This window comes from Ictidomys tridecemlineatus, chromosome 14 (assembly GCF_052094955.1).
Source record: "Ictidomys tridecemlineatus isolate mIctTri1 chromosome 14, mIctTri1.hap1, whole genome shotgun sequence".
NCBI classification, from domain to species: domain Eukaryota; kingdom Metazoa; phylum Chordata; class Mammalia; order Rodentia; family Sciuridae; genus Ictidomys; species Ictidomys tridecemlineatus.
In genome coordinates, this window is record NC_135490.1 from 54,526,664 (window position 1) to 54,543,040 (window position 16,377).

Below are 16,377 nucleotides of genomic sequence, written 5' to 3' on the forward strand. Positions count from 1 at the left end.
ACCCTCACTAAAGAGGCCAGAGCGGCCCTTATAAAAGTAGAAGAAGCTATACAACATGCTACTCTATGCAGGCTCCAGAGTGATAGACCTTTCCAGTTATGTGTGCTTGCCACTATGCGGCAGCCTACTGGAGTACTGTGGCAAGATGGGCCTTTACTATGGATCCACCCACATGTATCCCCAGGAAAATCTTTAGAATACTATCCTGATGCTGTTGCAGCATTAGCACTTAGAGGGATTCAACAGAGCATTCAATTTTTTGGACAAGCACCTTCTTCTCTTATCATACCCTATTCTAAAGCTCAAACTAATGTTTTGTGTGCTACTCTAGACAACTGGGCCATTCTATGTTGCTCGTTTCAAGGGGATATTGATAATCATTACCCTTCTCATCCATTACTCCATTTTGTTAAAGAGCATCCTATCATTTTCCCTAGAGTAACTTCGCCCACTCCAATTCCGGGGGCTGTTAATATTTTTACTGATGGCTCTAAGTCTGGAATGGGAGCTTATGTGATTAATGACTCTCCCCCTGTCCAGCATCAATTTGCTCCTGGAAATCCACAATGGGTAGAACTACAAATTGTCATTGAAGTTTTTAAACAGTGTTCTTTTCCTTTCAATCTCATTTCGGACTCCATCTATGTGGTGCAGGCGCTCAAAATTCTGGAGGCTGTAGGAGCTATTAGTGACACCCATACTGTGTCTGCTTACTTTAATCAGCTTCAACAGCTTATCAGTAGCCGTACTGCCCCTTTCTATCCAATGCACATTTGGGCTCACACCTCTCTTCCTGGCCCGTTATCACAGGGTAATGCCTGTGCTGACTCGGCAACTAGAAGCCAGTTGGTATGCTTGGCCTCCTCCTTAGAAGAAGCTAAATTGTTTCATCACAACTTTCATGTCAATGCTATGACACTGCGTAGACGTTTTTCCATCTCCAGAGCAGATGCTCGTCAGATAGTATTACAATGTCCCCATTGTGTCACATTTCTTCATCCTCCTACTTATGGTGTAAACCCACGAGGATTGAAGCCATTGGTTGTCTGGCAAATGGATGTAACTCACGTGCCTGACTTTGGTAACCTCAAATATGTACATGTTTCTATTGACACATACTCTGGAATTATTCATGCTTCTGCTTTATTGGGAGAAAAGGCACGTAATGTTATTACTCATTGCTTAGAGGCATGGGCAGCATGTGGTGCACCCGCATCCCTTAAGACTGATAATGGACCTGCTTATACGGGCAGACAGTTTACATCTTTTTGTTCTACTATGGGAGTACAACTTGCTCATGGGTTGTCTTACAATCCTCAAAGGCAAGGCATTGTTGAACGTGCCCACCGCACCTTAAAAGAAACCTTAGAAAAACAAAAAGGGGGAATAGGAGTTGACCACACTCCTAAAGAACGCCTGTCCTTAGCTCTTTTTACCATTAATTTTTTTGAATTTGGATATTCATGGCCGCTCTGCGGCCGATAGACATGTGTCCCCTCAGCCCTCTGTGACTGGCTATGTTAAGTGGAAGGATGTTCTTACGGGCCAATGGAACGGCCCTGACCCCGTGCTGACATGGGCACGAGGATCTGTATGTGTTTTTCCCCAGGATCGCACGGAGCCGCTGTGGATCCCTGAACGCCTGACAAGAAGAGTCTCGAGATCTACTAACCAGCAGCAGGAGGTGCCACAACAGTCCCATGATGAGGAGCTTCATTCTGATGAGTGCTCTGGCTCTGATGCTGGTGCCAACAGTACAGATGGCACCAATGCAGTGGTGGGCAGTGGCACAGGCATGGCCAATGCCAATGCCAGTTCATAGTAATTCTAGTGTCCTCCCCACTCTTTTTTCTACCTCATGTGAGATGTCTGCTCCTTGTACCTCTCCTAGAGGGGACATGGAAAATATTTTTAATCAGTCTCAAGTTAATCTCACAGGAGTTTTTTGTTTCAGTCTTGGGAACACTAATTGTATTAGCCTTAAGACCAAAAATTTGACTAACTGGGAGGACCCATTGCGGTCCAGTCGAGTCTCAGGGAGTATTCTCAGTGCTGTATTGAGCCAAGTAGTTTCAGGGAAGCAATCAGGCTCAGGGACCCCCGCAACTAGCTCTGTTTTAAACATAACTACTTTAGCTATTATCTCCGCGGTATTAATCCCAATGCCTCCTTCTTCTAATAGTACTTGCAATGGCACTCATTTCAAGGCCTCTCCTTACTGTACCCCTAATTTTGGTTTTCCCCCAACATTTACACCTTGTCAAGATCATTCTTGGGAGAAACATCAAGTTGCTAAAGGTTTCTCCTTTTCCCCCCCTCTGAAGAGATATGTTTATAACTTTAACAACAATGCCAACTCCTCTACAGGAACAGGTTGGTCCTGGTTTCAATGGCTCATTTCCAATGAGAAGGGGGCTTCAGCTGATATTTCCGCATTGGCTCAATTACTAGGAGCCAAAAGTTGGCTGGCTAATGTTTCTGGCACTACTAAGGAGAGTGAACGAGGTAATAGGCTTACATCTGTTTCGTTCAACTCTCTGTTACATTATGCCACATTGCCTCCTGCAATGGTCTGTATCCAATCCCCGTTCCTGTTCCTTTTAGCTAATCACACCTCATCGGGGATGCTGGATTGTTCTATTATTACCTGTTTCTTATCTGAGTGTTGGAATGGTTCTTGGACTGTAGCAGTAATTATGAAAATTCCAACTTTTGTCCCAATCCCAGTCACTGCGGATCCAGATAAATTTCCTATTGTAGAGCTACTTAGAGTCCGCAGAGATTTTGGAATCACGGCAGCTATAATGACAGCCGTGGCGGCATCTGCTGCTGCAGCAGTTACGGCCGGAGTAGCCATGGCCAGTCAAGTACAAACTGCTGCCACTATTAATCAAGTTGTTCAACAAACGTCCACTATACTTGAATCGTAAAATGCGATTAATCAACATATTTTGTCAGGGATTTTAGCTACCAACCAGAGAATAGATTTTCTTCAAGCTCAGGTAGAAGAATTGGCTGACCTAGTACTTTTAGGCTGCATTGACCAACGTGCACATTTATGTATAACTTCTGTCAGATTTAATGATTCCAGGAATGCTTCCCACATCATTGGTGGATATCTGGCCGGAAATTGGTCCATGGAAGCGGAAGACATGATCCAGTCTCAACTAACCCAGATAGCTGTCTTGAATAGTACCCGTGTCGATCCCGTGACTCTGGGTCAATTCACCAATTGGATATCTTCTGCTTTTTCCTTTTTTAAAGAGTGGGTGGGAGTAGGCATTTTTGGTGCACTGTGTTGTTTTGGTATGTTCCTCTGTTTGTGGTTTCTCTGTCGCCTTAAGGCTCATAGTGCTCAAGATAAGGCTATGATCATACAAGCTCTTGCTGCTTTAGAAACTGGCAACTCGCCACAGGTCTGGCTTGCGCATCTTAAGCACTAAACTTTTGACATGGTCATTGCACCCCAAGTTATTATAACATTGCACTGGGATTGACATGTCTTTCCTCATTATTCTCTTAGTGTCAGAAAGCCCTTGCACTCTGCCGGTCTTGCTACCATTGCACGCAGATGGGTTTCTACACTAGTGCCTTTGACATGGTCGTTGCACCCCAAGTTATTATAACATTGCACTGGGTACGACATGTCCCTCTTTTGTCTTTCTCTTAGTGCTGGAAAGCCCTTGCACTCTGCGGGTCTTGTTGCCATTGCACGCAGAAGGGTTTCCACACTGGTCTTTATCTATCACTTTAAAGTCCGTGCCTTTCTTTCAGGGTGCTGCCAACTTGTTTGTAGTTGTACTTCTGCATGGCCACAGTTCAACCTCAGCTATTCCCTCTTACTCACCATCGACACGATACAGGATGCGAGGCAAGGCACTGCACTTGAGTGATCCATTGAGAAGAGGGACCTCAAGGGGAGCATGTCCTATTGCATGCGGTTTTGACGTGTCTCCGCCCCGCCCCACGAAAAAAGGCGTCGGCTGATATGGTGTCAGATCTGGGGAAGGCGCCCCCTGGGGCTGGCCCATACTATGCAGCCACTTTTGCACAGTGGGATAGGACCTCTACTCTCGCCTGTATTGTCTTAGTGAAACAAAAAGGGGGAGCTGTGGTGAGCCGTTCCTGCGGACTGTGGTCGCCATTACATGATGGCGCTGGCTCCGTTGTGGTCTGTGAAGGACAACTCCATATCAAAGAGAATTGGCGTGTTCCCAGCTCCTTATCAGAGAAAGTTGGCGTGTCATTTTCTAGCACCCTGTGAGAAGGGTACACGTGGCAGCTTTGCATTGGGGTTCGCGGTGCTTTATTAAGGCTGGGAGGGGCATCCGAGAGAGAGTAGAAGAATTATTAGAAGAATATCAAGGGCCTGAATAAACTGCTGAAAGAAGATTCCTGAGTCGCGTCTTCCTTGTGGGCAAGGGGGGTCGCGACAAAGCAGCCCAAGGAGGAGGCCAGATGCCACAGTTTAAGCATATTCCCAGTCAGTGCCAGGGACACTCAAGACGTAGATCCAATCCAATAATTGGGTATTTTCCAAGGACAGAGAAATGACCATTAGTGCTACAACAAATAATTTCTCAAGGCTCAGGCAGAATTCAATACATCCTCATAGGGCTGGGCTTGGGAGAAAAAGGACAAAAGGAGCAGTAATACACCGACAGCAGCTGGCATTTATTGAACATGCTCTGAGTACACACAAATTTAAAGCCCAGGAGGAAGGGAGGAGGATCCTTGGTGACTCCCTTTTGTAGATGAGAAAAACTGGGCATAAGAAAGTGCCTTTTCCTAAATCCACCCTCTTCTTCTTCCACAGGGATAATTTTAGTCTCTTAGTTTTTGAGTGAGACAATCTGCTAAGCTTCACGTTAATGTTATTGGCTTCTAGAACTAGAAAAAAGATTGTCGTGGTGTGGCATTTATTTGTTATAATAATACAAAAGAAGTTGAAAGGACAGGGTTTAAAATCATTGTAAGTACTGAATTTAGGTTTACAAACCTCACATGGTTTCGTGTTTAATTTCTAGGAAACTGAAATTACTGTGATATATAAGGGGCTCTCCATGTCTGCAGGTTTTGTCTCTGGAGATTCAAACAACTGTGGCTCAAAAATATTCAGGAAAAATTTGTACTGAACCTGTACAAAATTTTCCTTGTCATTGTTTCATAAACAATACAGTATAAGAGTGATTTCAAAGCACTTAGGTAATAGATATTATAAGTAATTTTGAAATCTTTAATTTTAAAATTAAAGATTTAAAGTGTACAGGGGGAAATGCAAATTTCATGCCATTTTTATTGGACTTGAGCATTTGTGTATTTGAATGTCTGCAGGAAGTCCTGGAACAAATCCTTGGAGAATATCAATGTACTACTGTGTGTGTGTGTGTGTGTGTGTGTGTGTGTGTGTGTGTGTGTGTGTATGTACATAAATACATATATACACACACTATATTTCACTAAAATGGAAAATTCATTAGTATCACGTTGTGCCTCATCTCCTTTACCATTTTCTGCAGTAACATAACCTTTCCTCCACTTTACTTCTGACTTTAGTCCTGGCCTTCATCTCTGCTCTGTCTTTAAAATCTTAACCATGATTTAATAGTAGGAAAGTAGGATTGTCCAGAGAATTTCAAGGAGGTGCTAAAACCTATTAAGAGGGCCAGTTTAGCAAAGATGTGGCACTTAAGCAAAGTTCTTTCTAAAGAAATATATATATATATATATCCATTCTTAGATTATGAGAGCTTCAGGGGGGTTGAACCTTTGCCATATAAGTATCATTGAAGTAGAAGTTATGTCATGAATGTTCCAGACAGAGAGTGGCTAGTATTGCTCTCCTATCAGCATTGGGAACACATGATGATATGAATGACTTCCGAAAGTTAGTCCAGGAAAATAGCTCCAACATGTATTGAGCGTCTTCTACATCTAGATGTCTAGGATATATAAAGCTGAATGCATAATCCGGAATCCATCTAGAGACTCAAAAGTTCACTCTGATCTCATGGACTAAACATTTCTTACTATATACTGGAATGAAGTTTTTTCTAAAATGTAAGATAATAAATATTTTGAGATTTGCAGGCTACATACTCTATGACTATTTCTTCCTCCTTCTCTTTTTTCTTTCTCCTCCTTCTTTCCTTTTGAGAATATAAAACCCATTCTTAAAAAATTAGTCATACAAAAACAGGCTACAGACCAGATTTGGTACATGGGCTGTATACTTTCCTACCTCCTGTCTTGGAGGCTTGCTATTCAGGGTGGTCCACAAATCAGTAGCATCAGCATTACCTCTGACCTTTTAGAGATGTAAAATAGCAGGCCTAATCTAGACCTATCACTGTGTGTAAACTATCACCATGTAATCAGTCAGCACAAAATACAGTGGTTTAAAGAGCAACCATATATAATTGTTAACAAGAACATGGATTTGCTGGGAGACTCTTCTGGCCTAGGCTGATTTCTTACATCTATTATAGTGAGCGGACAGCTCTGATTCTAGATGCTGTTTGACTCTAAGTTGAGGCACTTGGGTTCTCCTACAAGTGGCCTTTTATCCTCCAGCAGGCTGGCTTGGCCTTATTCCATTCTAGTTATAAAATGCCAAGCAAGAAAATGGCCAAAGCATGTTATGGTGTGATTTCCTCCATATTCTATTGATCAAAGCAAGTCACGGGGCAATAAACACTTGAGTAGAAAGCAAATAGTTTATCCTTTGTTAGGAGCTACAAAGTCACATTTCAAAGGACATGGACATAAGGAGAAATAAAGAATTGCAGTCATATTTGTAATTTGTCCTACCTATGATATCAGACTCTCTGCATATTAATAAGATCCCCAAAGATTCATAGGAACATTAAAGTTGAATATGCACCATCCTAAAATATTCTCACAGTTATCTGTAGATGTCACTTTCCCCCTCTCTTCTCTTGAAATGGTTCCATATTCATATTCTAAATATTCAGTAGTCAGGACTTAGAACAGGTATGAGTCAAACACCCAACATCAATCAGGAAGAAAGGCTGAACCCAAACTATTGCTGCTCAAACTGTTAATCACAGAATACCAGCCACCAAGAGACACAGTGCTGAGCAGCTTAATTTCCTAATCCACTCAATACTTGAACAAATCCCTTATCTTTCTGACAGCTCTTGCTTCCCAACTCAGAGTGGTATTTTATAACCTTCAGTCTGTGAAGGAGGTTGTTTCTATTGGCAAATTGACATTTACCTTATAGTTACATAAGAACACAGTTCTCTCTATGAGCTATATGGGTGTCATAAACATGAAGACAGAAGTCCTCTGAGATCAAAGCAATAGAGGAAAAATGGTGAAGACTTTTCTCTGAATGTGATATAATGACTTTTACTTTTTTTCTTTTTTTTTTTACTGAAATTGACCTTTATTTTGTACTAAAACTTTTTGATACAAAGTAACATTTTAGTACAGAACATCCCAGGCTGTCAGATCCGTAGCCGCCTGCACACCGCCCATCACAGCCTGATCTGCCTGCAAAAACAGCGTGCAAGCAATGCCTCGAGAATGGTTTACACTTTTTCTCAGTTGTCTGAGCTAGAAAACTTGTACCTGGAAAAGAAAGGACAGCACTGAGGACTGAGACTTGTTTCTCTTTTGAATAGCTGTGCAAGAAAATATATCCCTTTTTTTAAAAAAAATGTCAGTAATGACTAAACTACAATCTAGTTTCTAGAATTACAAAGAATCAAATCAAAGACACCTTGCTATTAAAATGAAATGTTAGGAACAGTATTAAAATATAGGTCCTACCCCAACGACACTTAGGTGGAGCCCGGTACAGTACCTATTAACAGGACACACATTGTTTAAGGAGGAACCACATCAAATCTTCAGCCAGACTCGGCCAGCATGGGAAGTGCAAAGGAAAGAAAAAGAGAGAAGCCCAACTGAGCCCAATGCTGTGAGTCCTGGGACCAAGATGAACAAGGTCGCAGGTTTTCTTTTTAGATATTCAATAGTGGCTACGCTAACCATTAAACTCCCCCTACAAGCTCTCATTCAAACATGTGAAACGTGAATGTTTTCACATCCAAAAGAACAGATGCGCCTGCCCTGCTCCACGAAGCTGAAAAAGGCCGTCGGGGCTCTCAGAACCTCGAGGGGAGCCATGGCACGCGTCCACCCTTGCTTGACACCCTGTCTAGGACCCAGCCCTGCAGCTGAGACAGACGGGGACATGATGGACCAGACAGAATGTTTAAATAACAAATACAGCTGGAGAAGAGACCCATGAGCGCTTGGGGGTTGGAGAAACAGGAGGGAAAGGCCAAGAGGCGAGTTTGTGAGGATGCCCAACCTGCCCTCCCGGGTATGGGAGGAAAACACAGAACCAGCGAGTTGACCCCACCCAGGCACTGGTTCTGCCGTCTCCAGCAGTCTGAGCACCTGAAGTGACGAAGTCCTTCCAGGAGAAGTACCGCCTCTGAGGAGCAGGGAGTCTGCTGAAGCTCTGGTCCCACTGACAAGAACCTCCTGAGGCGGGCAGCCCGCCCCACCCCCAAACCCCATGAGGTTCCAGGGTCATTTGGGGAACAAAAGCAACAGGGGGCGGAAGGGGTGGGGTGGGCACCAGCAGCATGGGGCATCCACGTAAACATAACCACCAGATACTTAGAAAAGGCTTGTAAACTTGTGATCTGAAAGGCTCTCTGTGCAGCATCACTGATTGGCTGGCTATAGGAAGGTGGGTGTTGTACCCCTCTATCAAGTCTTTTGCATTTTCTGCTTTGTTTTGTCTTAAAGCACATGTGAGAGGAGCAGTCTGCCGGCCTAGGCCCAGATCCGAGCTGCCAACCCCCTCTGTCTACAAAGGAGGGGCTTCTGGAGTCCTGGTTCTGGATCCTTCCCCGGCATGTCCTTAAACAGGCCCATCTCTGTTTTCGGTTGCTGGAGAAGAGCGAGCCAGTCTCCCCACCAGCGGGCCGGTCCAGTCGCCTCCTGGTGCCCACTTCCCCTTCCCCTAGAGCGGGCAGTTGGGGATCCACAGGACTTTACTTTGTTCTTGATTGACGGTTGCCAAGATCTAAGTGCAAATGCTTGACAGGGCTCCTCCCTGGACGACCCCTGTGAAGTACCTGCTGTACTCCTGTTCCGTCTTCTGAGCTGTTTCGAACTGCTCTTTGGAATGCCTCTGTGTCACCTTGCCCCTCAAGTAGATGGGGTCTCTCTGCTCCTTGATGTGCTTGGCACTCTTGTAGTGGATGAAGATGACGATAGGGTAGATGTGCATGTGGTGCAGGCGCTCAATGGGGTGGGGAGCGACGTCCAGGAGGCAGTGCCGGTTCTTTTCTGTGATCTCCTTTATTGAAGCCACCGTGGTCACATCAAAATGGCCATTCCTCCATTTGTAGTCGACAAACAGGCAGTCTTTAATGCCCCGCTCAATGGCCTGCTGGGAGGCCTTCATCACTTTCCACAGGCATCTGCAGAACTTGCCAGGGACCTCATTTATCAGCATTTCCTTCACCATATCCAGCAGAGGCCCCAGAATCAGGACAGGCCTCAGAGAGATGCAGTCCACCTTCTGGACCTGCTGATAGGCCAGACTCACTGAATCTTCAAAGAGCCGGAGGGAGTCGTTGGAGAAGGTGTCCAAGGCCAGGAGGTCTTTCCTGTATTTGGACCTATTGCATTTGTGCTTGTGCTTCCTTCCAAAGAAGGACCAGCGAGCAGCTGCTGACAGCGTCTTGGTGGCACTACTGTCTTTGACCTCAGACATGCTGAGCCTCATGGAGAATTCTTGATCCATCACACATTTGCTGGGAATATGCCAACGCTGGATATTCTGGGCGTTCTCATCCAGCTGCCACGCCATCCAAGACCCAAATGTGCCCTGGGGCAAGGTGTCATCCACTAGAGAATGTCCTCCTTCCTAAAGCTCAGCTCATGCTCCACCTCGGCCAGCCGGTCATACAGGGCCCTGATGTAGAAGCTGTCACCAGGCAGGCCCTTGATCCTGGTGAACTCCTCTGGGCGGTACTACACCTTCAGGCGGACACTGTCTTTGGGCTTCAGCATCTCCACGTAGACCTCCTCCACCATCTTATTGTGCACATCCAGGTTGCCATACTCGAGGATTAGGTCTCCTGGCACCAGGCCATCAGGACCCCTGGCAGGACTGTCATCCTCTACTTCGGCCACAAACACTCCGTGCAGGTTCCCACCACACAAATGCACCCCAAAGTCCAGTTGGGACTTCTTGATGAAGATAATGCGTGGTTCCTGGGTCTTCTTGTTGGCATCTCCCATGATCCTGGAGCAGGGGGTGCTCTGCTTGGCTGGGGGTATGCCAGGACCCTCGTTCTGCTCCATGAGTGGATCAATGACAGAGGGGTGCTCTGGGGTGGTTCTACCACTGCCCTGGAGAGTGGCATGGGCACTGGCAGGGTCCAGATGGGAGTTGGAGCAGGAGTGGCTGCCAAGCTGGTGCATATGTGGGTTGTACTGGGCCAGGATGGTGATGGTGTCACACTGCTGCCCTATGATGAGCCGGGCCTGCTGCTCTGTGGCACTCTGCAGGTTAATGCTATTGAACTCAAGTAACTGGTCCCCATACTCAAGGCCAGCCTGGTGGGCAATGCTGCCAGTGGTCACTTTGGAGACGTAGATGCCACCCTTCTCTCCACTCACAATGGAGATGCCCAAAGGCTCTGAGCCCTTCTGTACCTTCACGTAAGGCCTGTCCTTCCTCCGTTCCCCGAGGGACGCAGGGTTGACAGCAATCCTGGGCAATGTAGAGGCAGAGGTCTGGGACTGGCTACAAGTGGACAGAGTGTCAATGTTGAGGGGCGACTGCGGAGGGGTGCTGCATTCGGAATGTGACAATGAACCTCTGTCAGAGCCCATGACAGACCTCGGCGTTAATGGGATCTTAATGCGTTCTGCCTTGAACTGCAAGTTACTGGAAGACCTGAGGCAGGCGCTGGAAGGCAGCGAGTTGGACCCGTGGGAGGCTCTCATCTCAGCATTGTCACTGCTGGCGCTGTGGCTGAGGTCCAGGCTCAGGCGGCCCTGGTGTTGGACACTGGGAGGCAAGCCCTGGGGGCCAGCATCTCGGGGCACAGGTGGAGAGCCGCAGGGGCCAACCCTATGGCTGCGCACAGTGTAGATGGGGTTCCGCAGGATGGAGCTCACAGCAGCGCTGGGGGTCATGCTCCAGGGAACAGTTCCCACGGATGGCCTGTTGGGGTAGAGCAGGGGTTCCCATGCCAGCTGGAATGCCCTGGTGAGTAAGGGGACCACTCCTGCACCTCGGGGGAGAGCTCTCCACTAGCTGGGATGCATTTCTGCTCCTCCAGGAATTGAGCAGGAATCACTACCAGAGCAAGCTTGGGCCAAAAACTAGGCGCAGACTTTGGCCGGCGGCGCTTCTGCCCCAGCTCATCTGCCTTCTGGAAAGTGAGGTCCTCATCACAGGACTTCTTGGCTGGCAGGTAGGAGGAATCCCCATCCCATTAGGGGTAGTAGCTGGAGGCGATGCAGACCCTGGTCTTGCGAGGGGGTGATGCATGCATGGGTTCTCCGAGGTCAGTGTCCGGGGACCGGGCACCTGGTGGGCTGGTAGATGGAGAGATGCCCACTAGTGTGGCCTCTGACTCAGAACTGGTTTCCAGTGTGTGCTGGAACTCGATGGAGTCACTTCTCCTGGGGGGCTTTGGGGGGTGTCAGAGGCCCCATCCTCTTGGAGGGCTGGGGGAGTGAATAGGCCCAGGGCCTGGGAGCAAATAGTCTATTTTGGGGGGCATCTGGGGACGTTTAAAAGTGTTTAGGTCAAAGATAGACTTTCTTTGCTTTGGCTTCTTGTAAACGGAGAGCTTCTCCGGCCCTGCTGTGGAGCTGAGCACGGCCTTGGGCCAGGTCCCACCGCCGTTGGAGCCCTCAGCATCCACCTTGTCCAGAGGAGCATCCACCACCCCACAGGGGCCCACCTCAGTCTCAAAGGGCAGCAGGGGCCGCCTGCTCCGCATGTCCACCAGCCCATAGCCACGTTACCCAGAGGCATCGGAGTGGAAGGAGCTCAGGCTGTGCTCGAAGGTGCTGGGACAGGTCTGGGGGGAGACTGGAAAGGGGCCCCCAGGGAACGGTTTGTGTAGAAAGGAGGTGCTGCCTCGTGGAGGCCCCGGCTCCTTCCTGTCTTCCAGCCCAGCACAGAAGAGCTCCGTCTGCGTGGAACTATGGTGCTGCATCAAGTTCTGCTTGTGATGTGCCTGGGCCTCCAGGCCATGGGTCCGAAGACTCAGCATCTTATCAGAGTCCTTGATGTTTTCAAACATGTTTTGTCCGCTCCACGAGGAGCTCTGAGGGAACACCTTCAGGAGGGAGAGGGTCAAGGAGTCCTGGCAACTATGCAACAGAGATTCACATTCATTCAGGGACTTGTTGTCTAGTGTGATGCCATTGATCGCCACAATCCTGTCTCCCACAGCGAGGGACCCTTCTTTGGCAGCAGGGCTTCCAGGTACCACAGCAGCAGCATACACTCCACTCTCCAGACTGATGCCGCTGTCTTTCTGTCCACTGAGGTTTATGTGCAGGGATGTGACCACCTTCCCACCCAGGGACTTCCTCCTCCGCAAGACCATGTTGATGGCACCCTCTCCATTGAGGAGGGCCTTGATGGCCTGCTTCTTGTCCTTGTTGATGAGGTTTACATCGTTGATTCTCAGCAGCCAGTCGTTGACCCTTAAGCGGCCATCAGCAATGCTTCCTTTGTCCACTTTCCTGACAAATATGCCACAGTCCCCTGGGAAACAAGGCTCATTCACACCTTCTGCCATGTCAAACCCAAGTGCCTTCAAGTCAACATCCTCCGTCTCCATTTCAAACTCGACGACTTCTGTTTCCCATTCCATGGAATCTGCATGGATGGCCGAGTCGTGGGAGCTGTGAGCATCAGCTGCCGGAACCGGGCCTCCTTCTCCAACTGGGATTCCATCTGCTCCTTGAGCTCCTTAAGCTCCCGGCTGAAGTCCTTCTTCTGTTTCCGAGTGTCATCCAGGCTGCGCAGGGCCTTAGCCAGCTCACTCACTGCCCGGTCCCGCTCCCGCCGCAGGTTGTCACACAGTGTCCGGATGCTGCCGCGCTCTGCCGCAATCTTGTCCCGCTCCTGGAAGACCCAGTCCCGGCGGCACTTGGCCACATCGGCCTCCTGCAGGGCTTCCTTCAGCTCCTGGCACAGAGCCTTGCACTGCTTTCAAAGGATCTCCACCTCCTTGGCCCTCCCAGCATCCATTGTCACCGTGTCTTTGATCTGCCACAGCGCCTCCATTTCCTCGCTGGCCGCCTTCTTCCCAGATGTGCTGCTCTTGAGCTTGGACTCAGCCAGCTCCACCTCTGTCTTCAGCTTGTCCAGCTCAGAGATGACCTGGTCACGCTGGCTCATGATGAGTCTATACTCGCTGTACACCGCGTCCCGCTCCTCCTTGTACTTCCCGGACTTCTTTGCGGTTTTGACCTGCGTGGTCCTCAGCTCTGACTGGAGCAGCTCCATCTCCCACTGCAGGTCCTTGTTCTGGGCCGTGACCTTGTTCAGCTCATAGTGAATGGCCTCGAACCTCCTCAGGGACAGGGCGCACTGGTGCTGCTGCTGGATGGCCCTGTCCCTCTGCTGGGTCAGCATCTCCGTCTGCTTCAGCAGGCGCTGGTTCTCCTCACCCAGCTGCTCCAGGCGGCTCAGGTCTGAGTTTTGAATGGCGACCTTCTCGCTGTACCGCTTCCGCAGGGCGTCGTAGTCCTTCTTGACCCCCTCCAGCTTGTCCATGGCCGCGTCATACAGCTTGTTGAGGATCTCTGATGACCCGTTGTGCTTCAGCTGCTGCTGCTGCGCCCGGAGTCTCCGATCTCCTTCTGGTCCTCCTCATGGAGCCGCTTCATGTCTTCCCAGGACTGCTGCAGTAGGTTCCGCTCCCGCAGCAGCTGCCGGTTCTCCCGCCTCAGCATGTCCACATCCTCCTTCAGCTGAGTCTGGTCACTCAGGAGCCGGCTGTGGAGTGTGTGGTAGAAGTAAGTCGGTCTCCTTGGCCACCTCCTGGCACCTCTTCAAGGCATTGGCCCGCACACACTGGATCTTCAGCCTCTCGTAGTCAGGATTCAGTCTGTGGTAGGGCCTCTTATCAAAGGTCGTCCCGTGGGTCGCAAAGGCAGGCATTTGCGCAGCTCATTCCTCTCGCGGGTCATCAGCCGCAGCTGAATGGACAGGTTCTCCACCTTCTCAGTCGCCTGCCGGTCGGTGAGGAGGGGCGGCGGGGACGGCGCCTTCCCAGTGGTGCCCACGCTGCTGAGGGAGCTGCTGCTCTCTGAGTCCCAGGGCATGATGGACAGGACACTGTAGGTGGAGCCGGCTCCCTCGGTGGGCTGCGGCGCCCAACGACGCTGTTCAGGTAGAGAATGGGCAGCAGGTGAGGCTGCGTCTTCTCCAGCGCGGCGCGCAGGTCCTGGAAGTGGTCCCGCTCCTTGGCCAGGAGCAGCTTGAGCAGCAGCTCCGCCTTGGCGCCTCCGGCCTCCTCATCCAGCTGCCACCACTCGCCAGGGCTCAGCGCCCCCGTGGCCTCAAGCAGTCCGAGCACGTCTTCCACCTCCGTCACGGCATGGGCCAGGCTCTGCTGACACTGGGCAAGCAGCTCCCGGCGCTGGGGCTCCATGGTGGCGGGCCGCGCCGTCCCGCCCCGCTGGACAGCGCCCAGGCTCCACAAGGCAGGCGAGCGCCCGGGCGGCAGCCTTAGGGCGCCGGGAGCCGCGAGGCGGCGGGGGCCATGGGCCGGTGCTGGGCAGGTTGGGGCCACGGGGCGACGGGCGGCTCAGCAGAGGCCGCCTCCCGGGCTCCTGAGAGCAGCCAGCTTGGCTGCAGGGCTGCCGGACTAGAAGAGATGTCATTTACTTTCTACAAAACTTGAAGAGGTTCACAGGACAAATAGAAGACTGTTCATTTATGACTTGTTTCCTGATAGCTAACAGCACAGTGTGGAGAGCCAGACTGCCGGAGTTCAAATCCCAGTTCTGCAGTTGCCCCTCAATGTGTGACCTCTGGCAAATTACTGAATCTCTGTGTACTTTACTATTTTCCACATATAAAATGAGGGCATAATAGTCTCTACTATGTAAGACTTCTAAGGAGATTTCAAGGTGTTTAAAAGACTTGGCATTTTCAAATAACTATAAGAATGCCTTCCTGCATTGCTACTACTTTTATCATTGTTAATATCATTATCACTACTATCTTGACATAAAAGAAACAAATCTGTACATAGAACTATAAAAGTATCTTAAGTGATTGTTCATTTTTATAAAAACGTTGCTCTCCTTTTCTTGGCCACATATCCAAACTAGTTGTTTGGATATGAGAGGAGACATTTGGATATGATTAGGTTGTGACAGCTATGACCTAATCAGTGGATTAACCCATCCGATGGACTAATGATTGGAGTGGACTAACTGAATGGAAACTGCAGGTAAGTGAGGCATTGGTGGAGGAAGTTAGGTTAATGGGAGCATGCCTTGGCTCCTTGTGCTCTCTCTGTGCCTCTAGCTGCTATGAATGGGGCAGTGTCCCTCTGAAGTGCAGTTCTGCCAGAATGTTCTGCCTCAGGTTGGGCCCAGAGAAATGGAGTTGGGTGACTATGAACTGAGCCTCTGAAACCATGAGACAATATAGACTCTTTCTCCTCTCAGTTGTTCTTGTCAGGTATTTTGATCACAGTGTTGAAAAGCTGACTAACTTACCCACACTCTGTGTATTAGTCAGGCTTATGGGAACCCATAATATTCGAAATGTATGTGCTCATTTCCTGGGTATAAAGAAATGGCCTATTTTCCATAGTGAGTAAGAGTTATAAATCTTAATATATATAATTATGTTATTTGCAAATGTGGCAATTGTGTATACTACCCCTCTGAAATACAATGGTGTTATATTAAAATCATACTGGTCATAATTATTCTAAAGAGTATTCTTCTTTGCAGTTTGTTTCTAGTGCAAACTTTCCTTGAGATAGCATCATCTACTCTTGACTCTTGTTCATGTTGACCAAAGTGTTGATCTGTAGGTTACAAATGTGTAACCTACAGGCAACATGCACAGCCTGAGACAAAGAAAAATAAATAAATAAAAGGGAGTACAAGAAAGAGGAACAAAGTTAGAAGGAAGTGAGAAGTGAGAAGGAATGTCAAAAGGCTGATGCTGATAAGCCATAGTAGTAGTTCATAAATCATTTACATCCTTCATGTTTAGATATTTAAATAGTCATACAGTAAGATATTTAATATCAACTACAGGTAGCCCAGTATAACTTTCCGTAAGTATCCTTGGTATCCAGTACCCCTCTCAACAAATAG

At 48.6% G+C, this 16,377-nt stretch overlaps 1 pseudogene; it reads right to left on the bottom strand.

Moving 5' to 3' along the window:
• Nucleotides 1–9,007: 9,007 nt before the first annotated feature.
• LOC144370423 (disks large homolog 5 pseudogene) lies at nt 9,008–14,687 on the bottom strand (annotated as a pseudogene).
• Between the last annotated feature and the right edge of the window lie 1,690 nt (nt 14,688–16,377).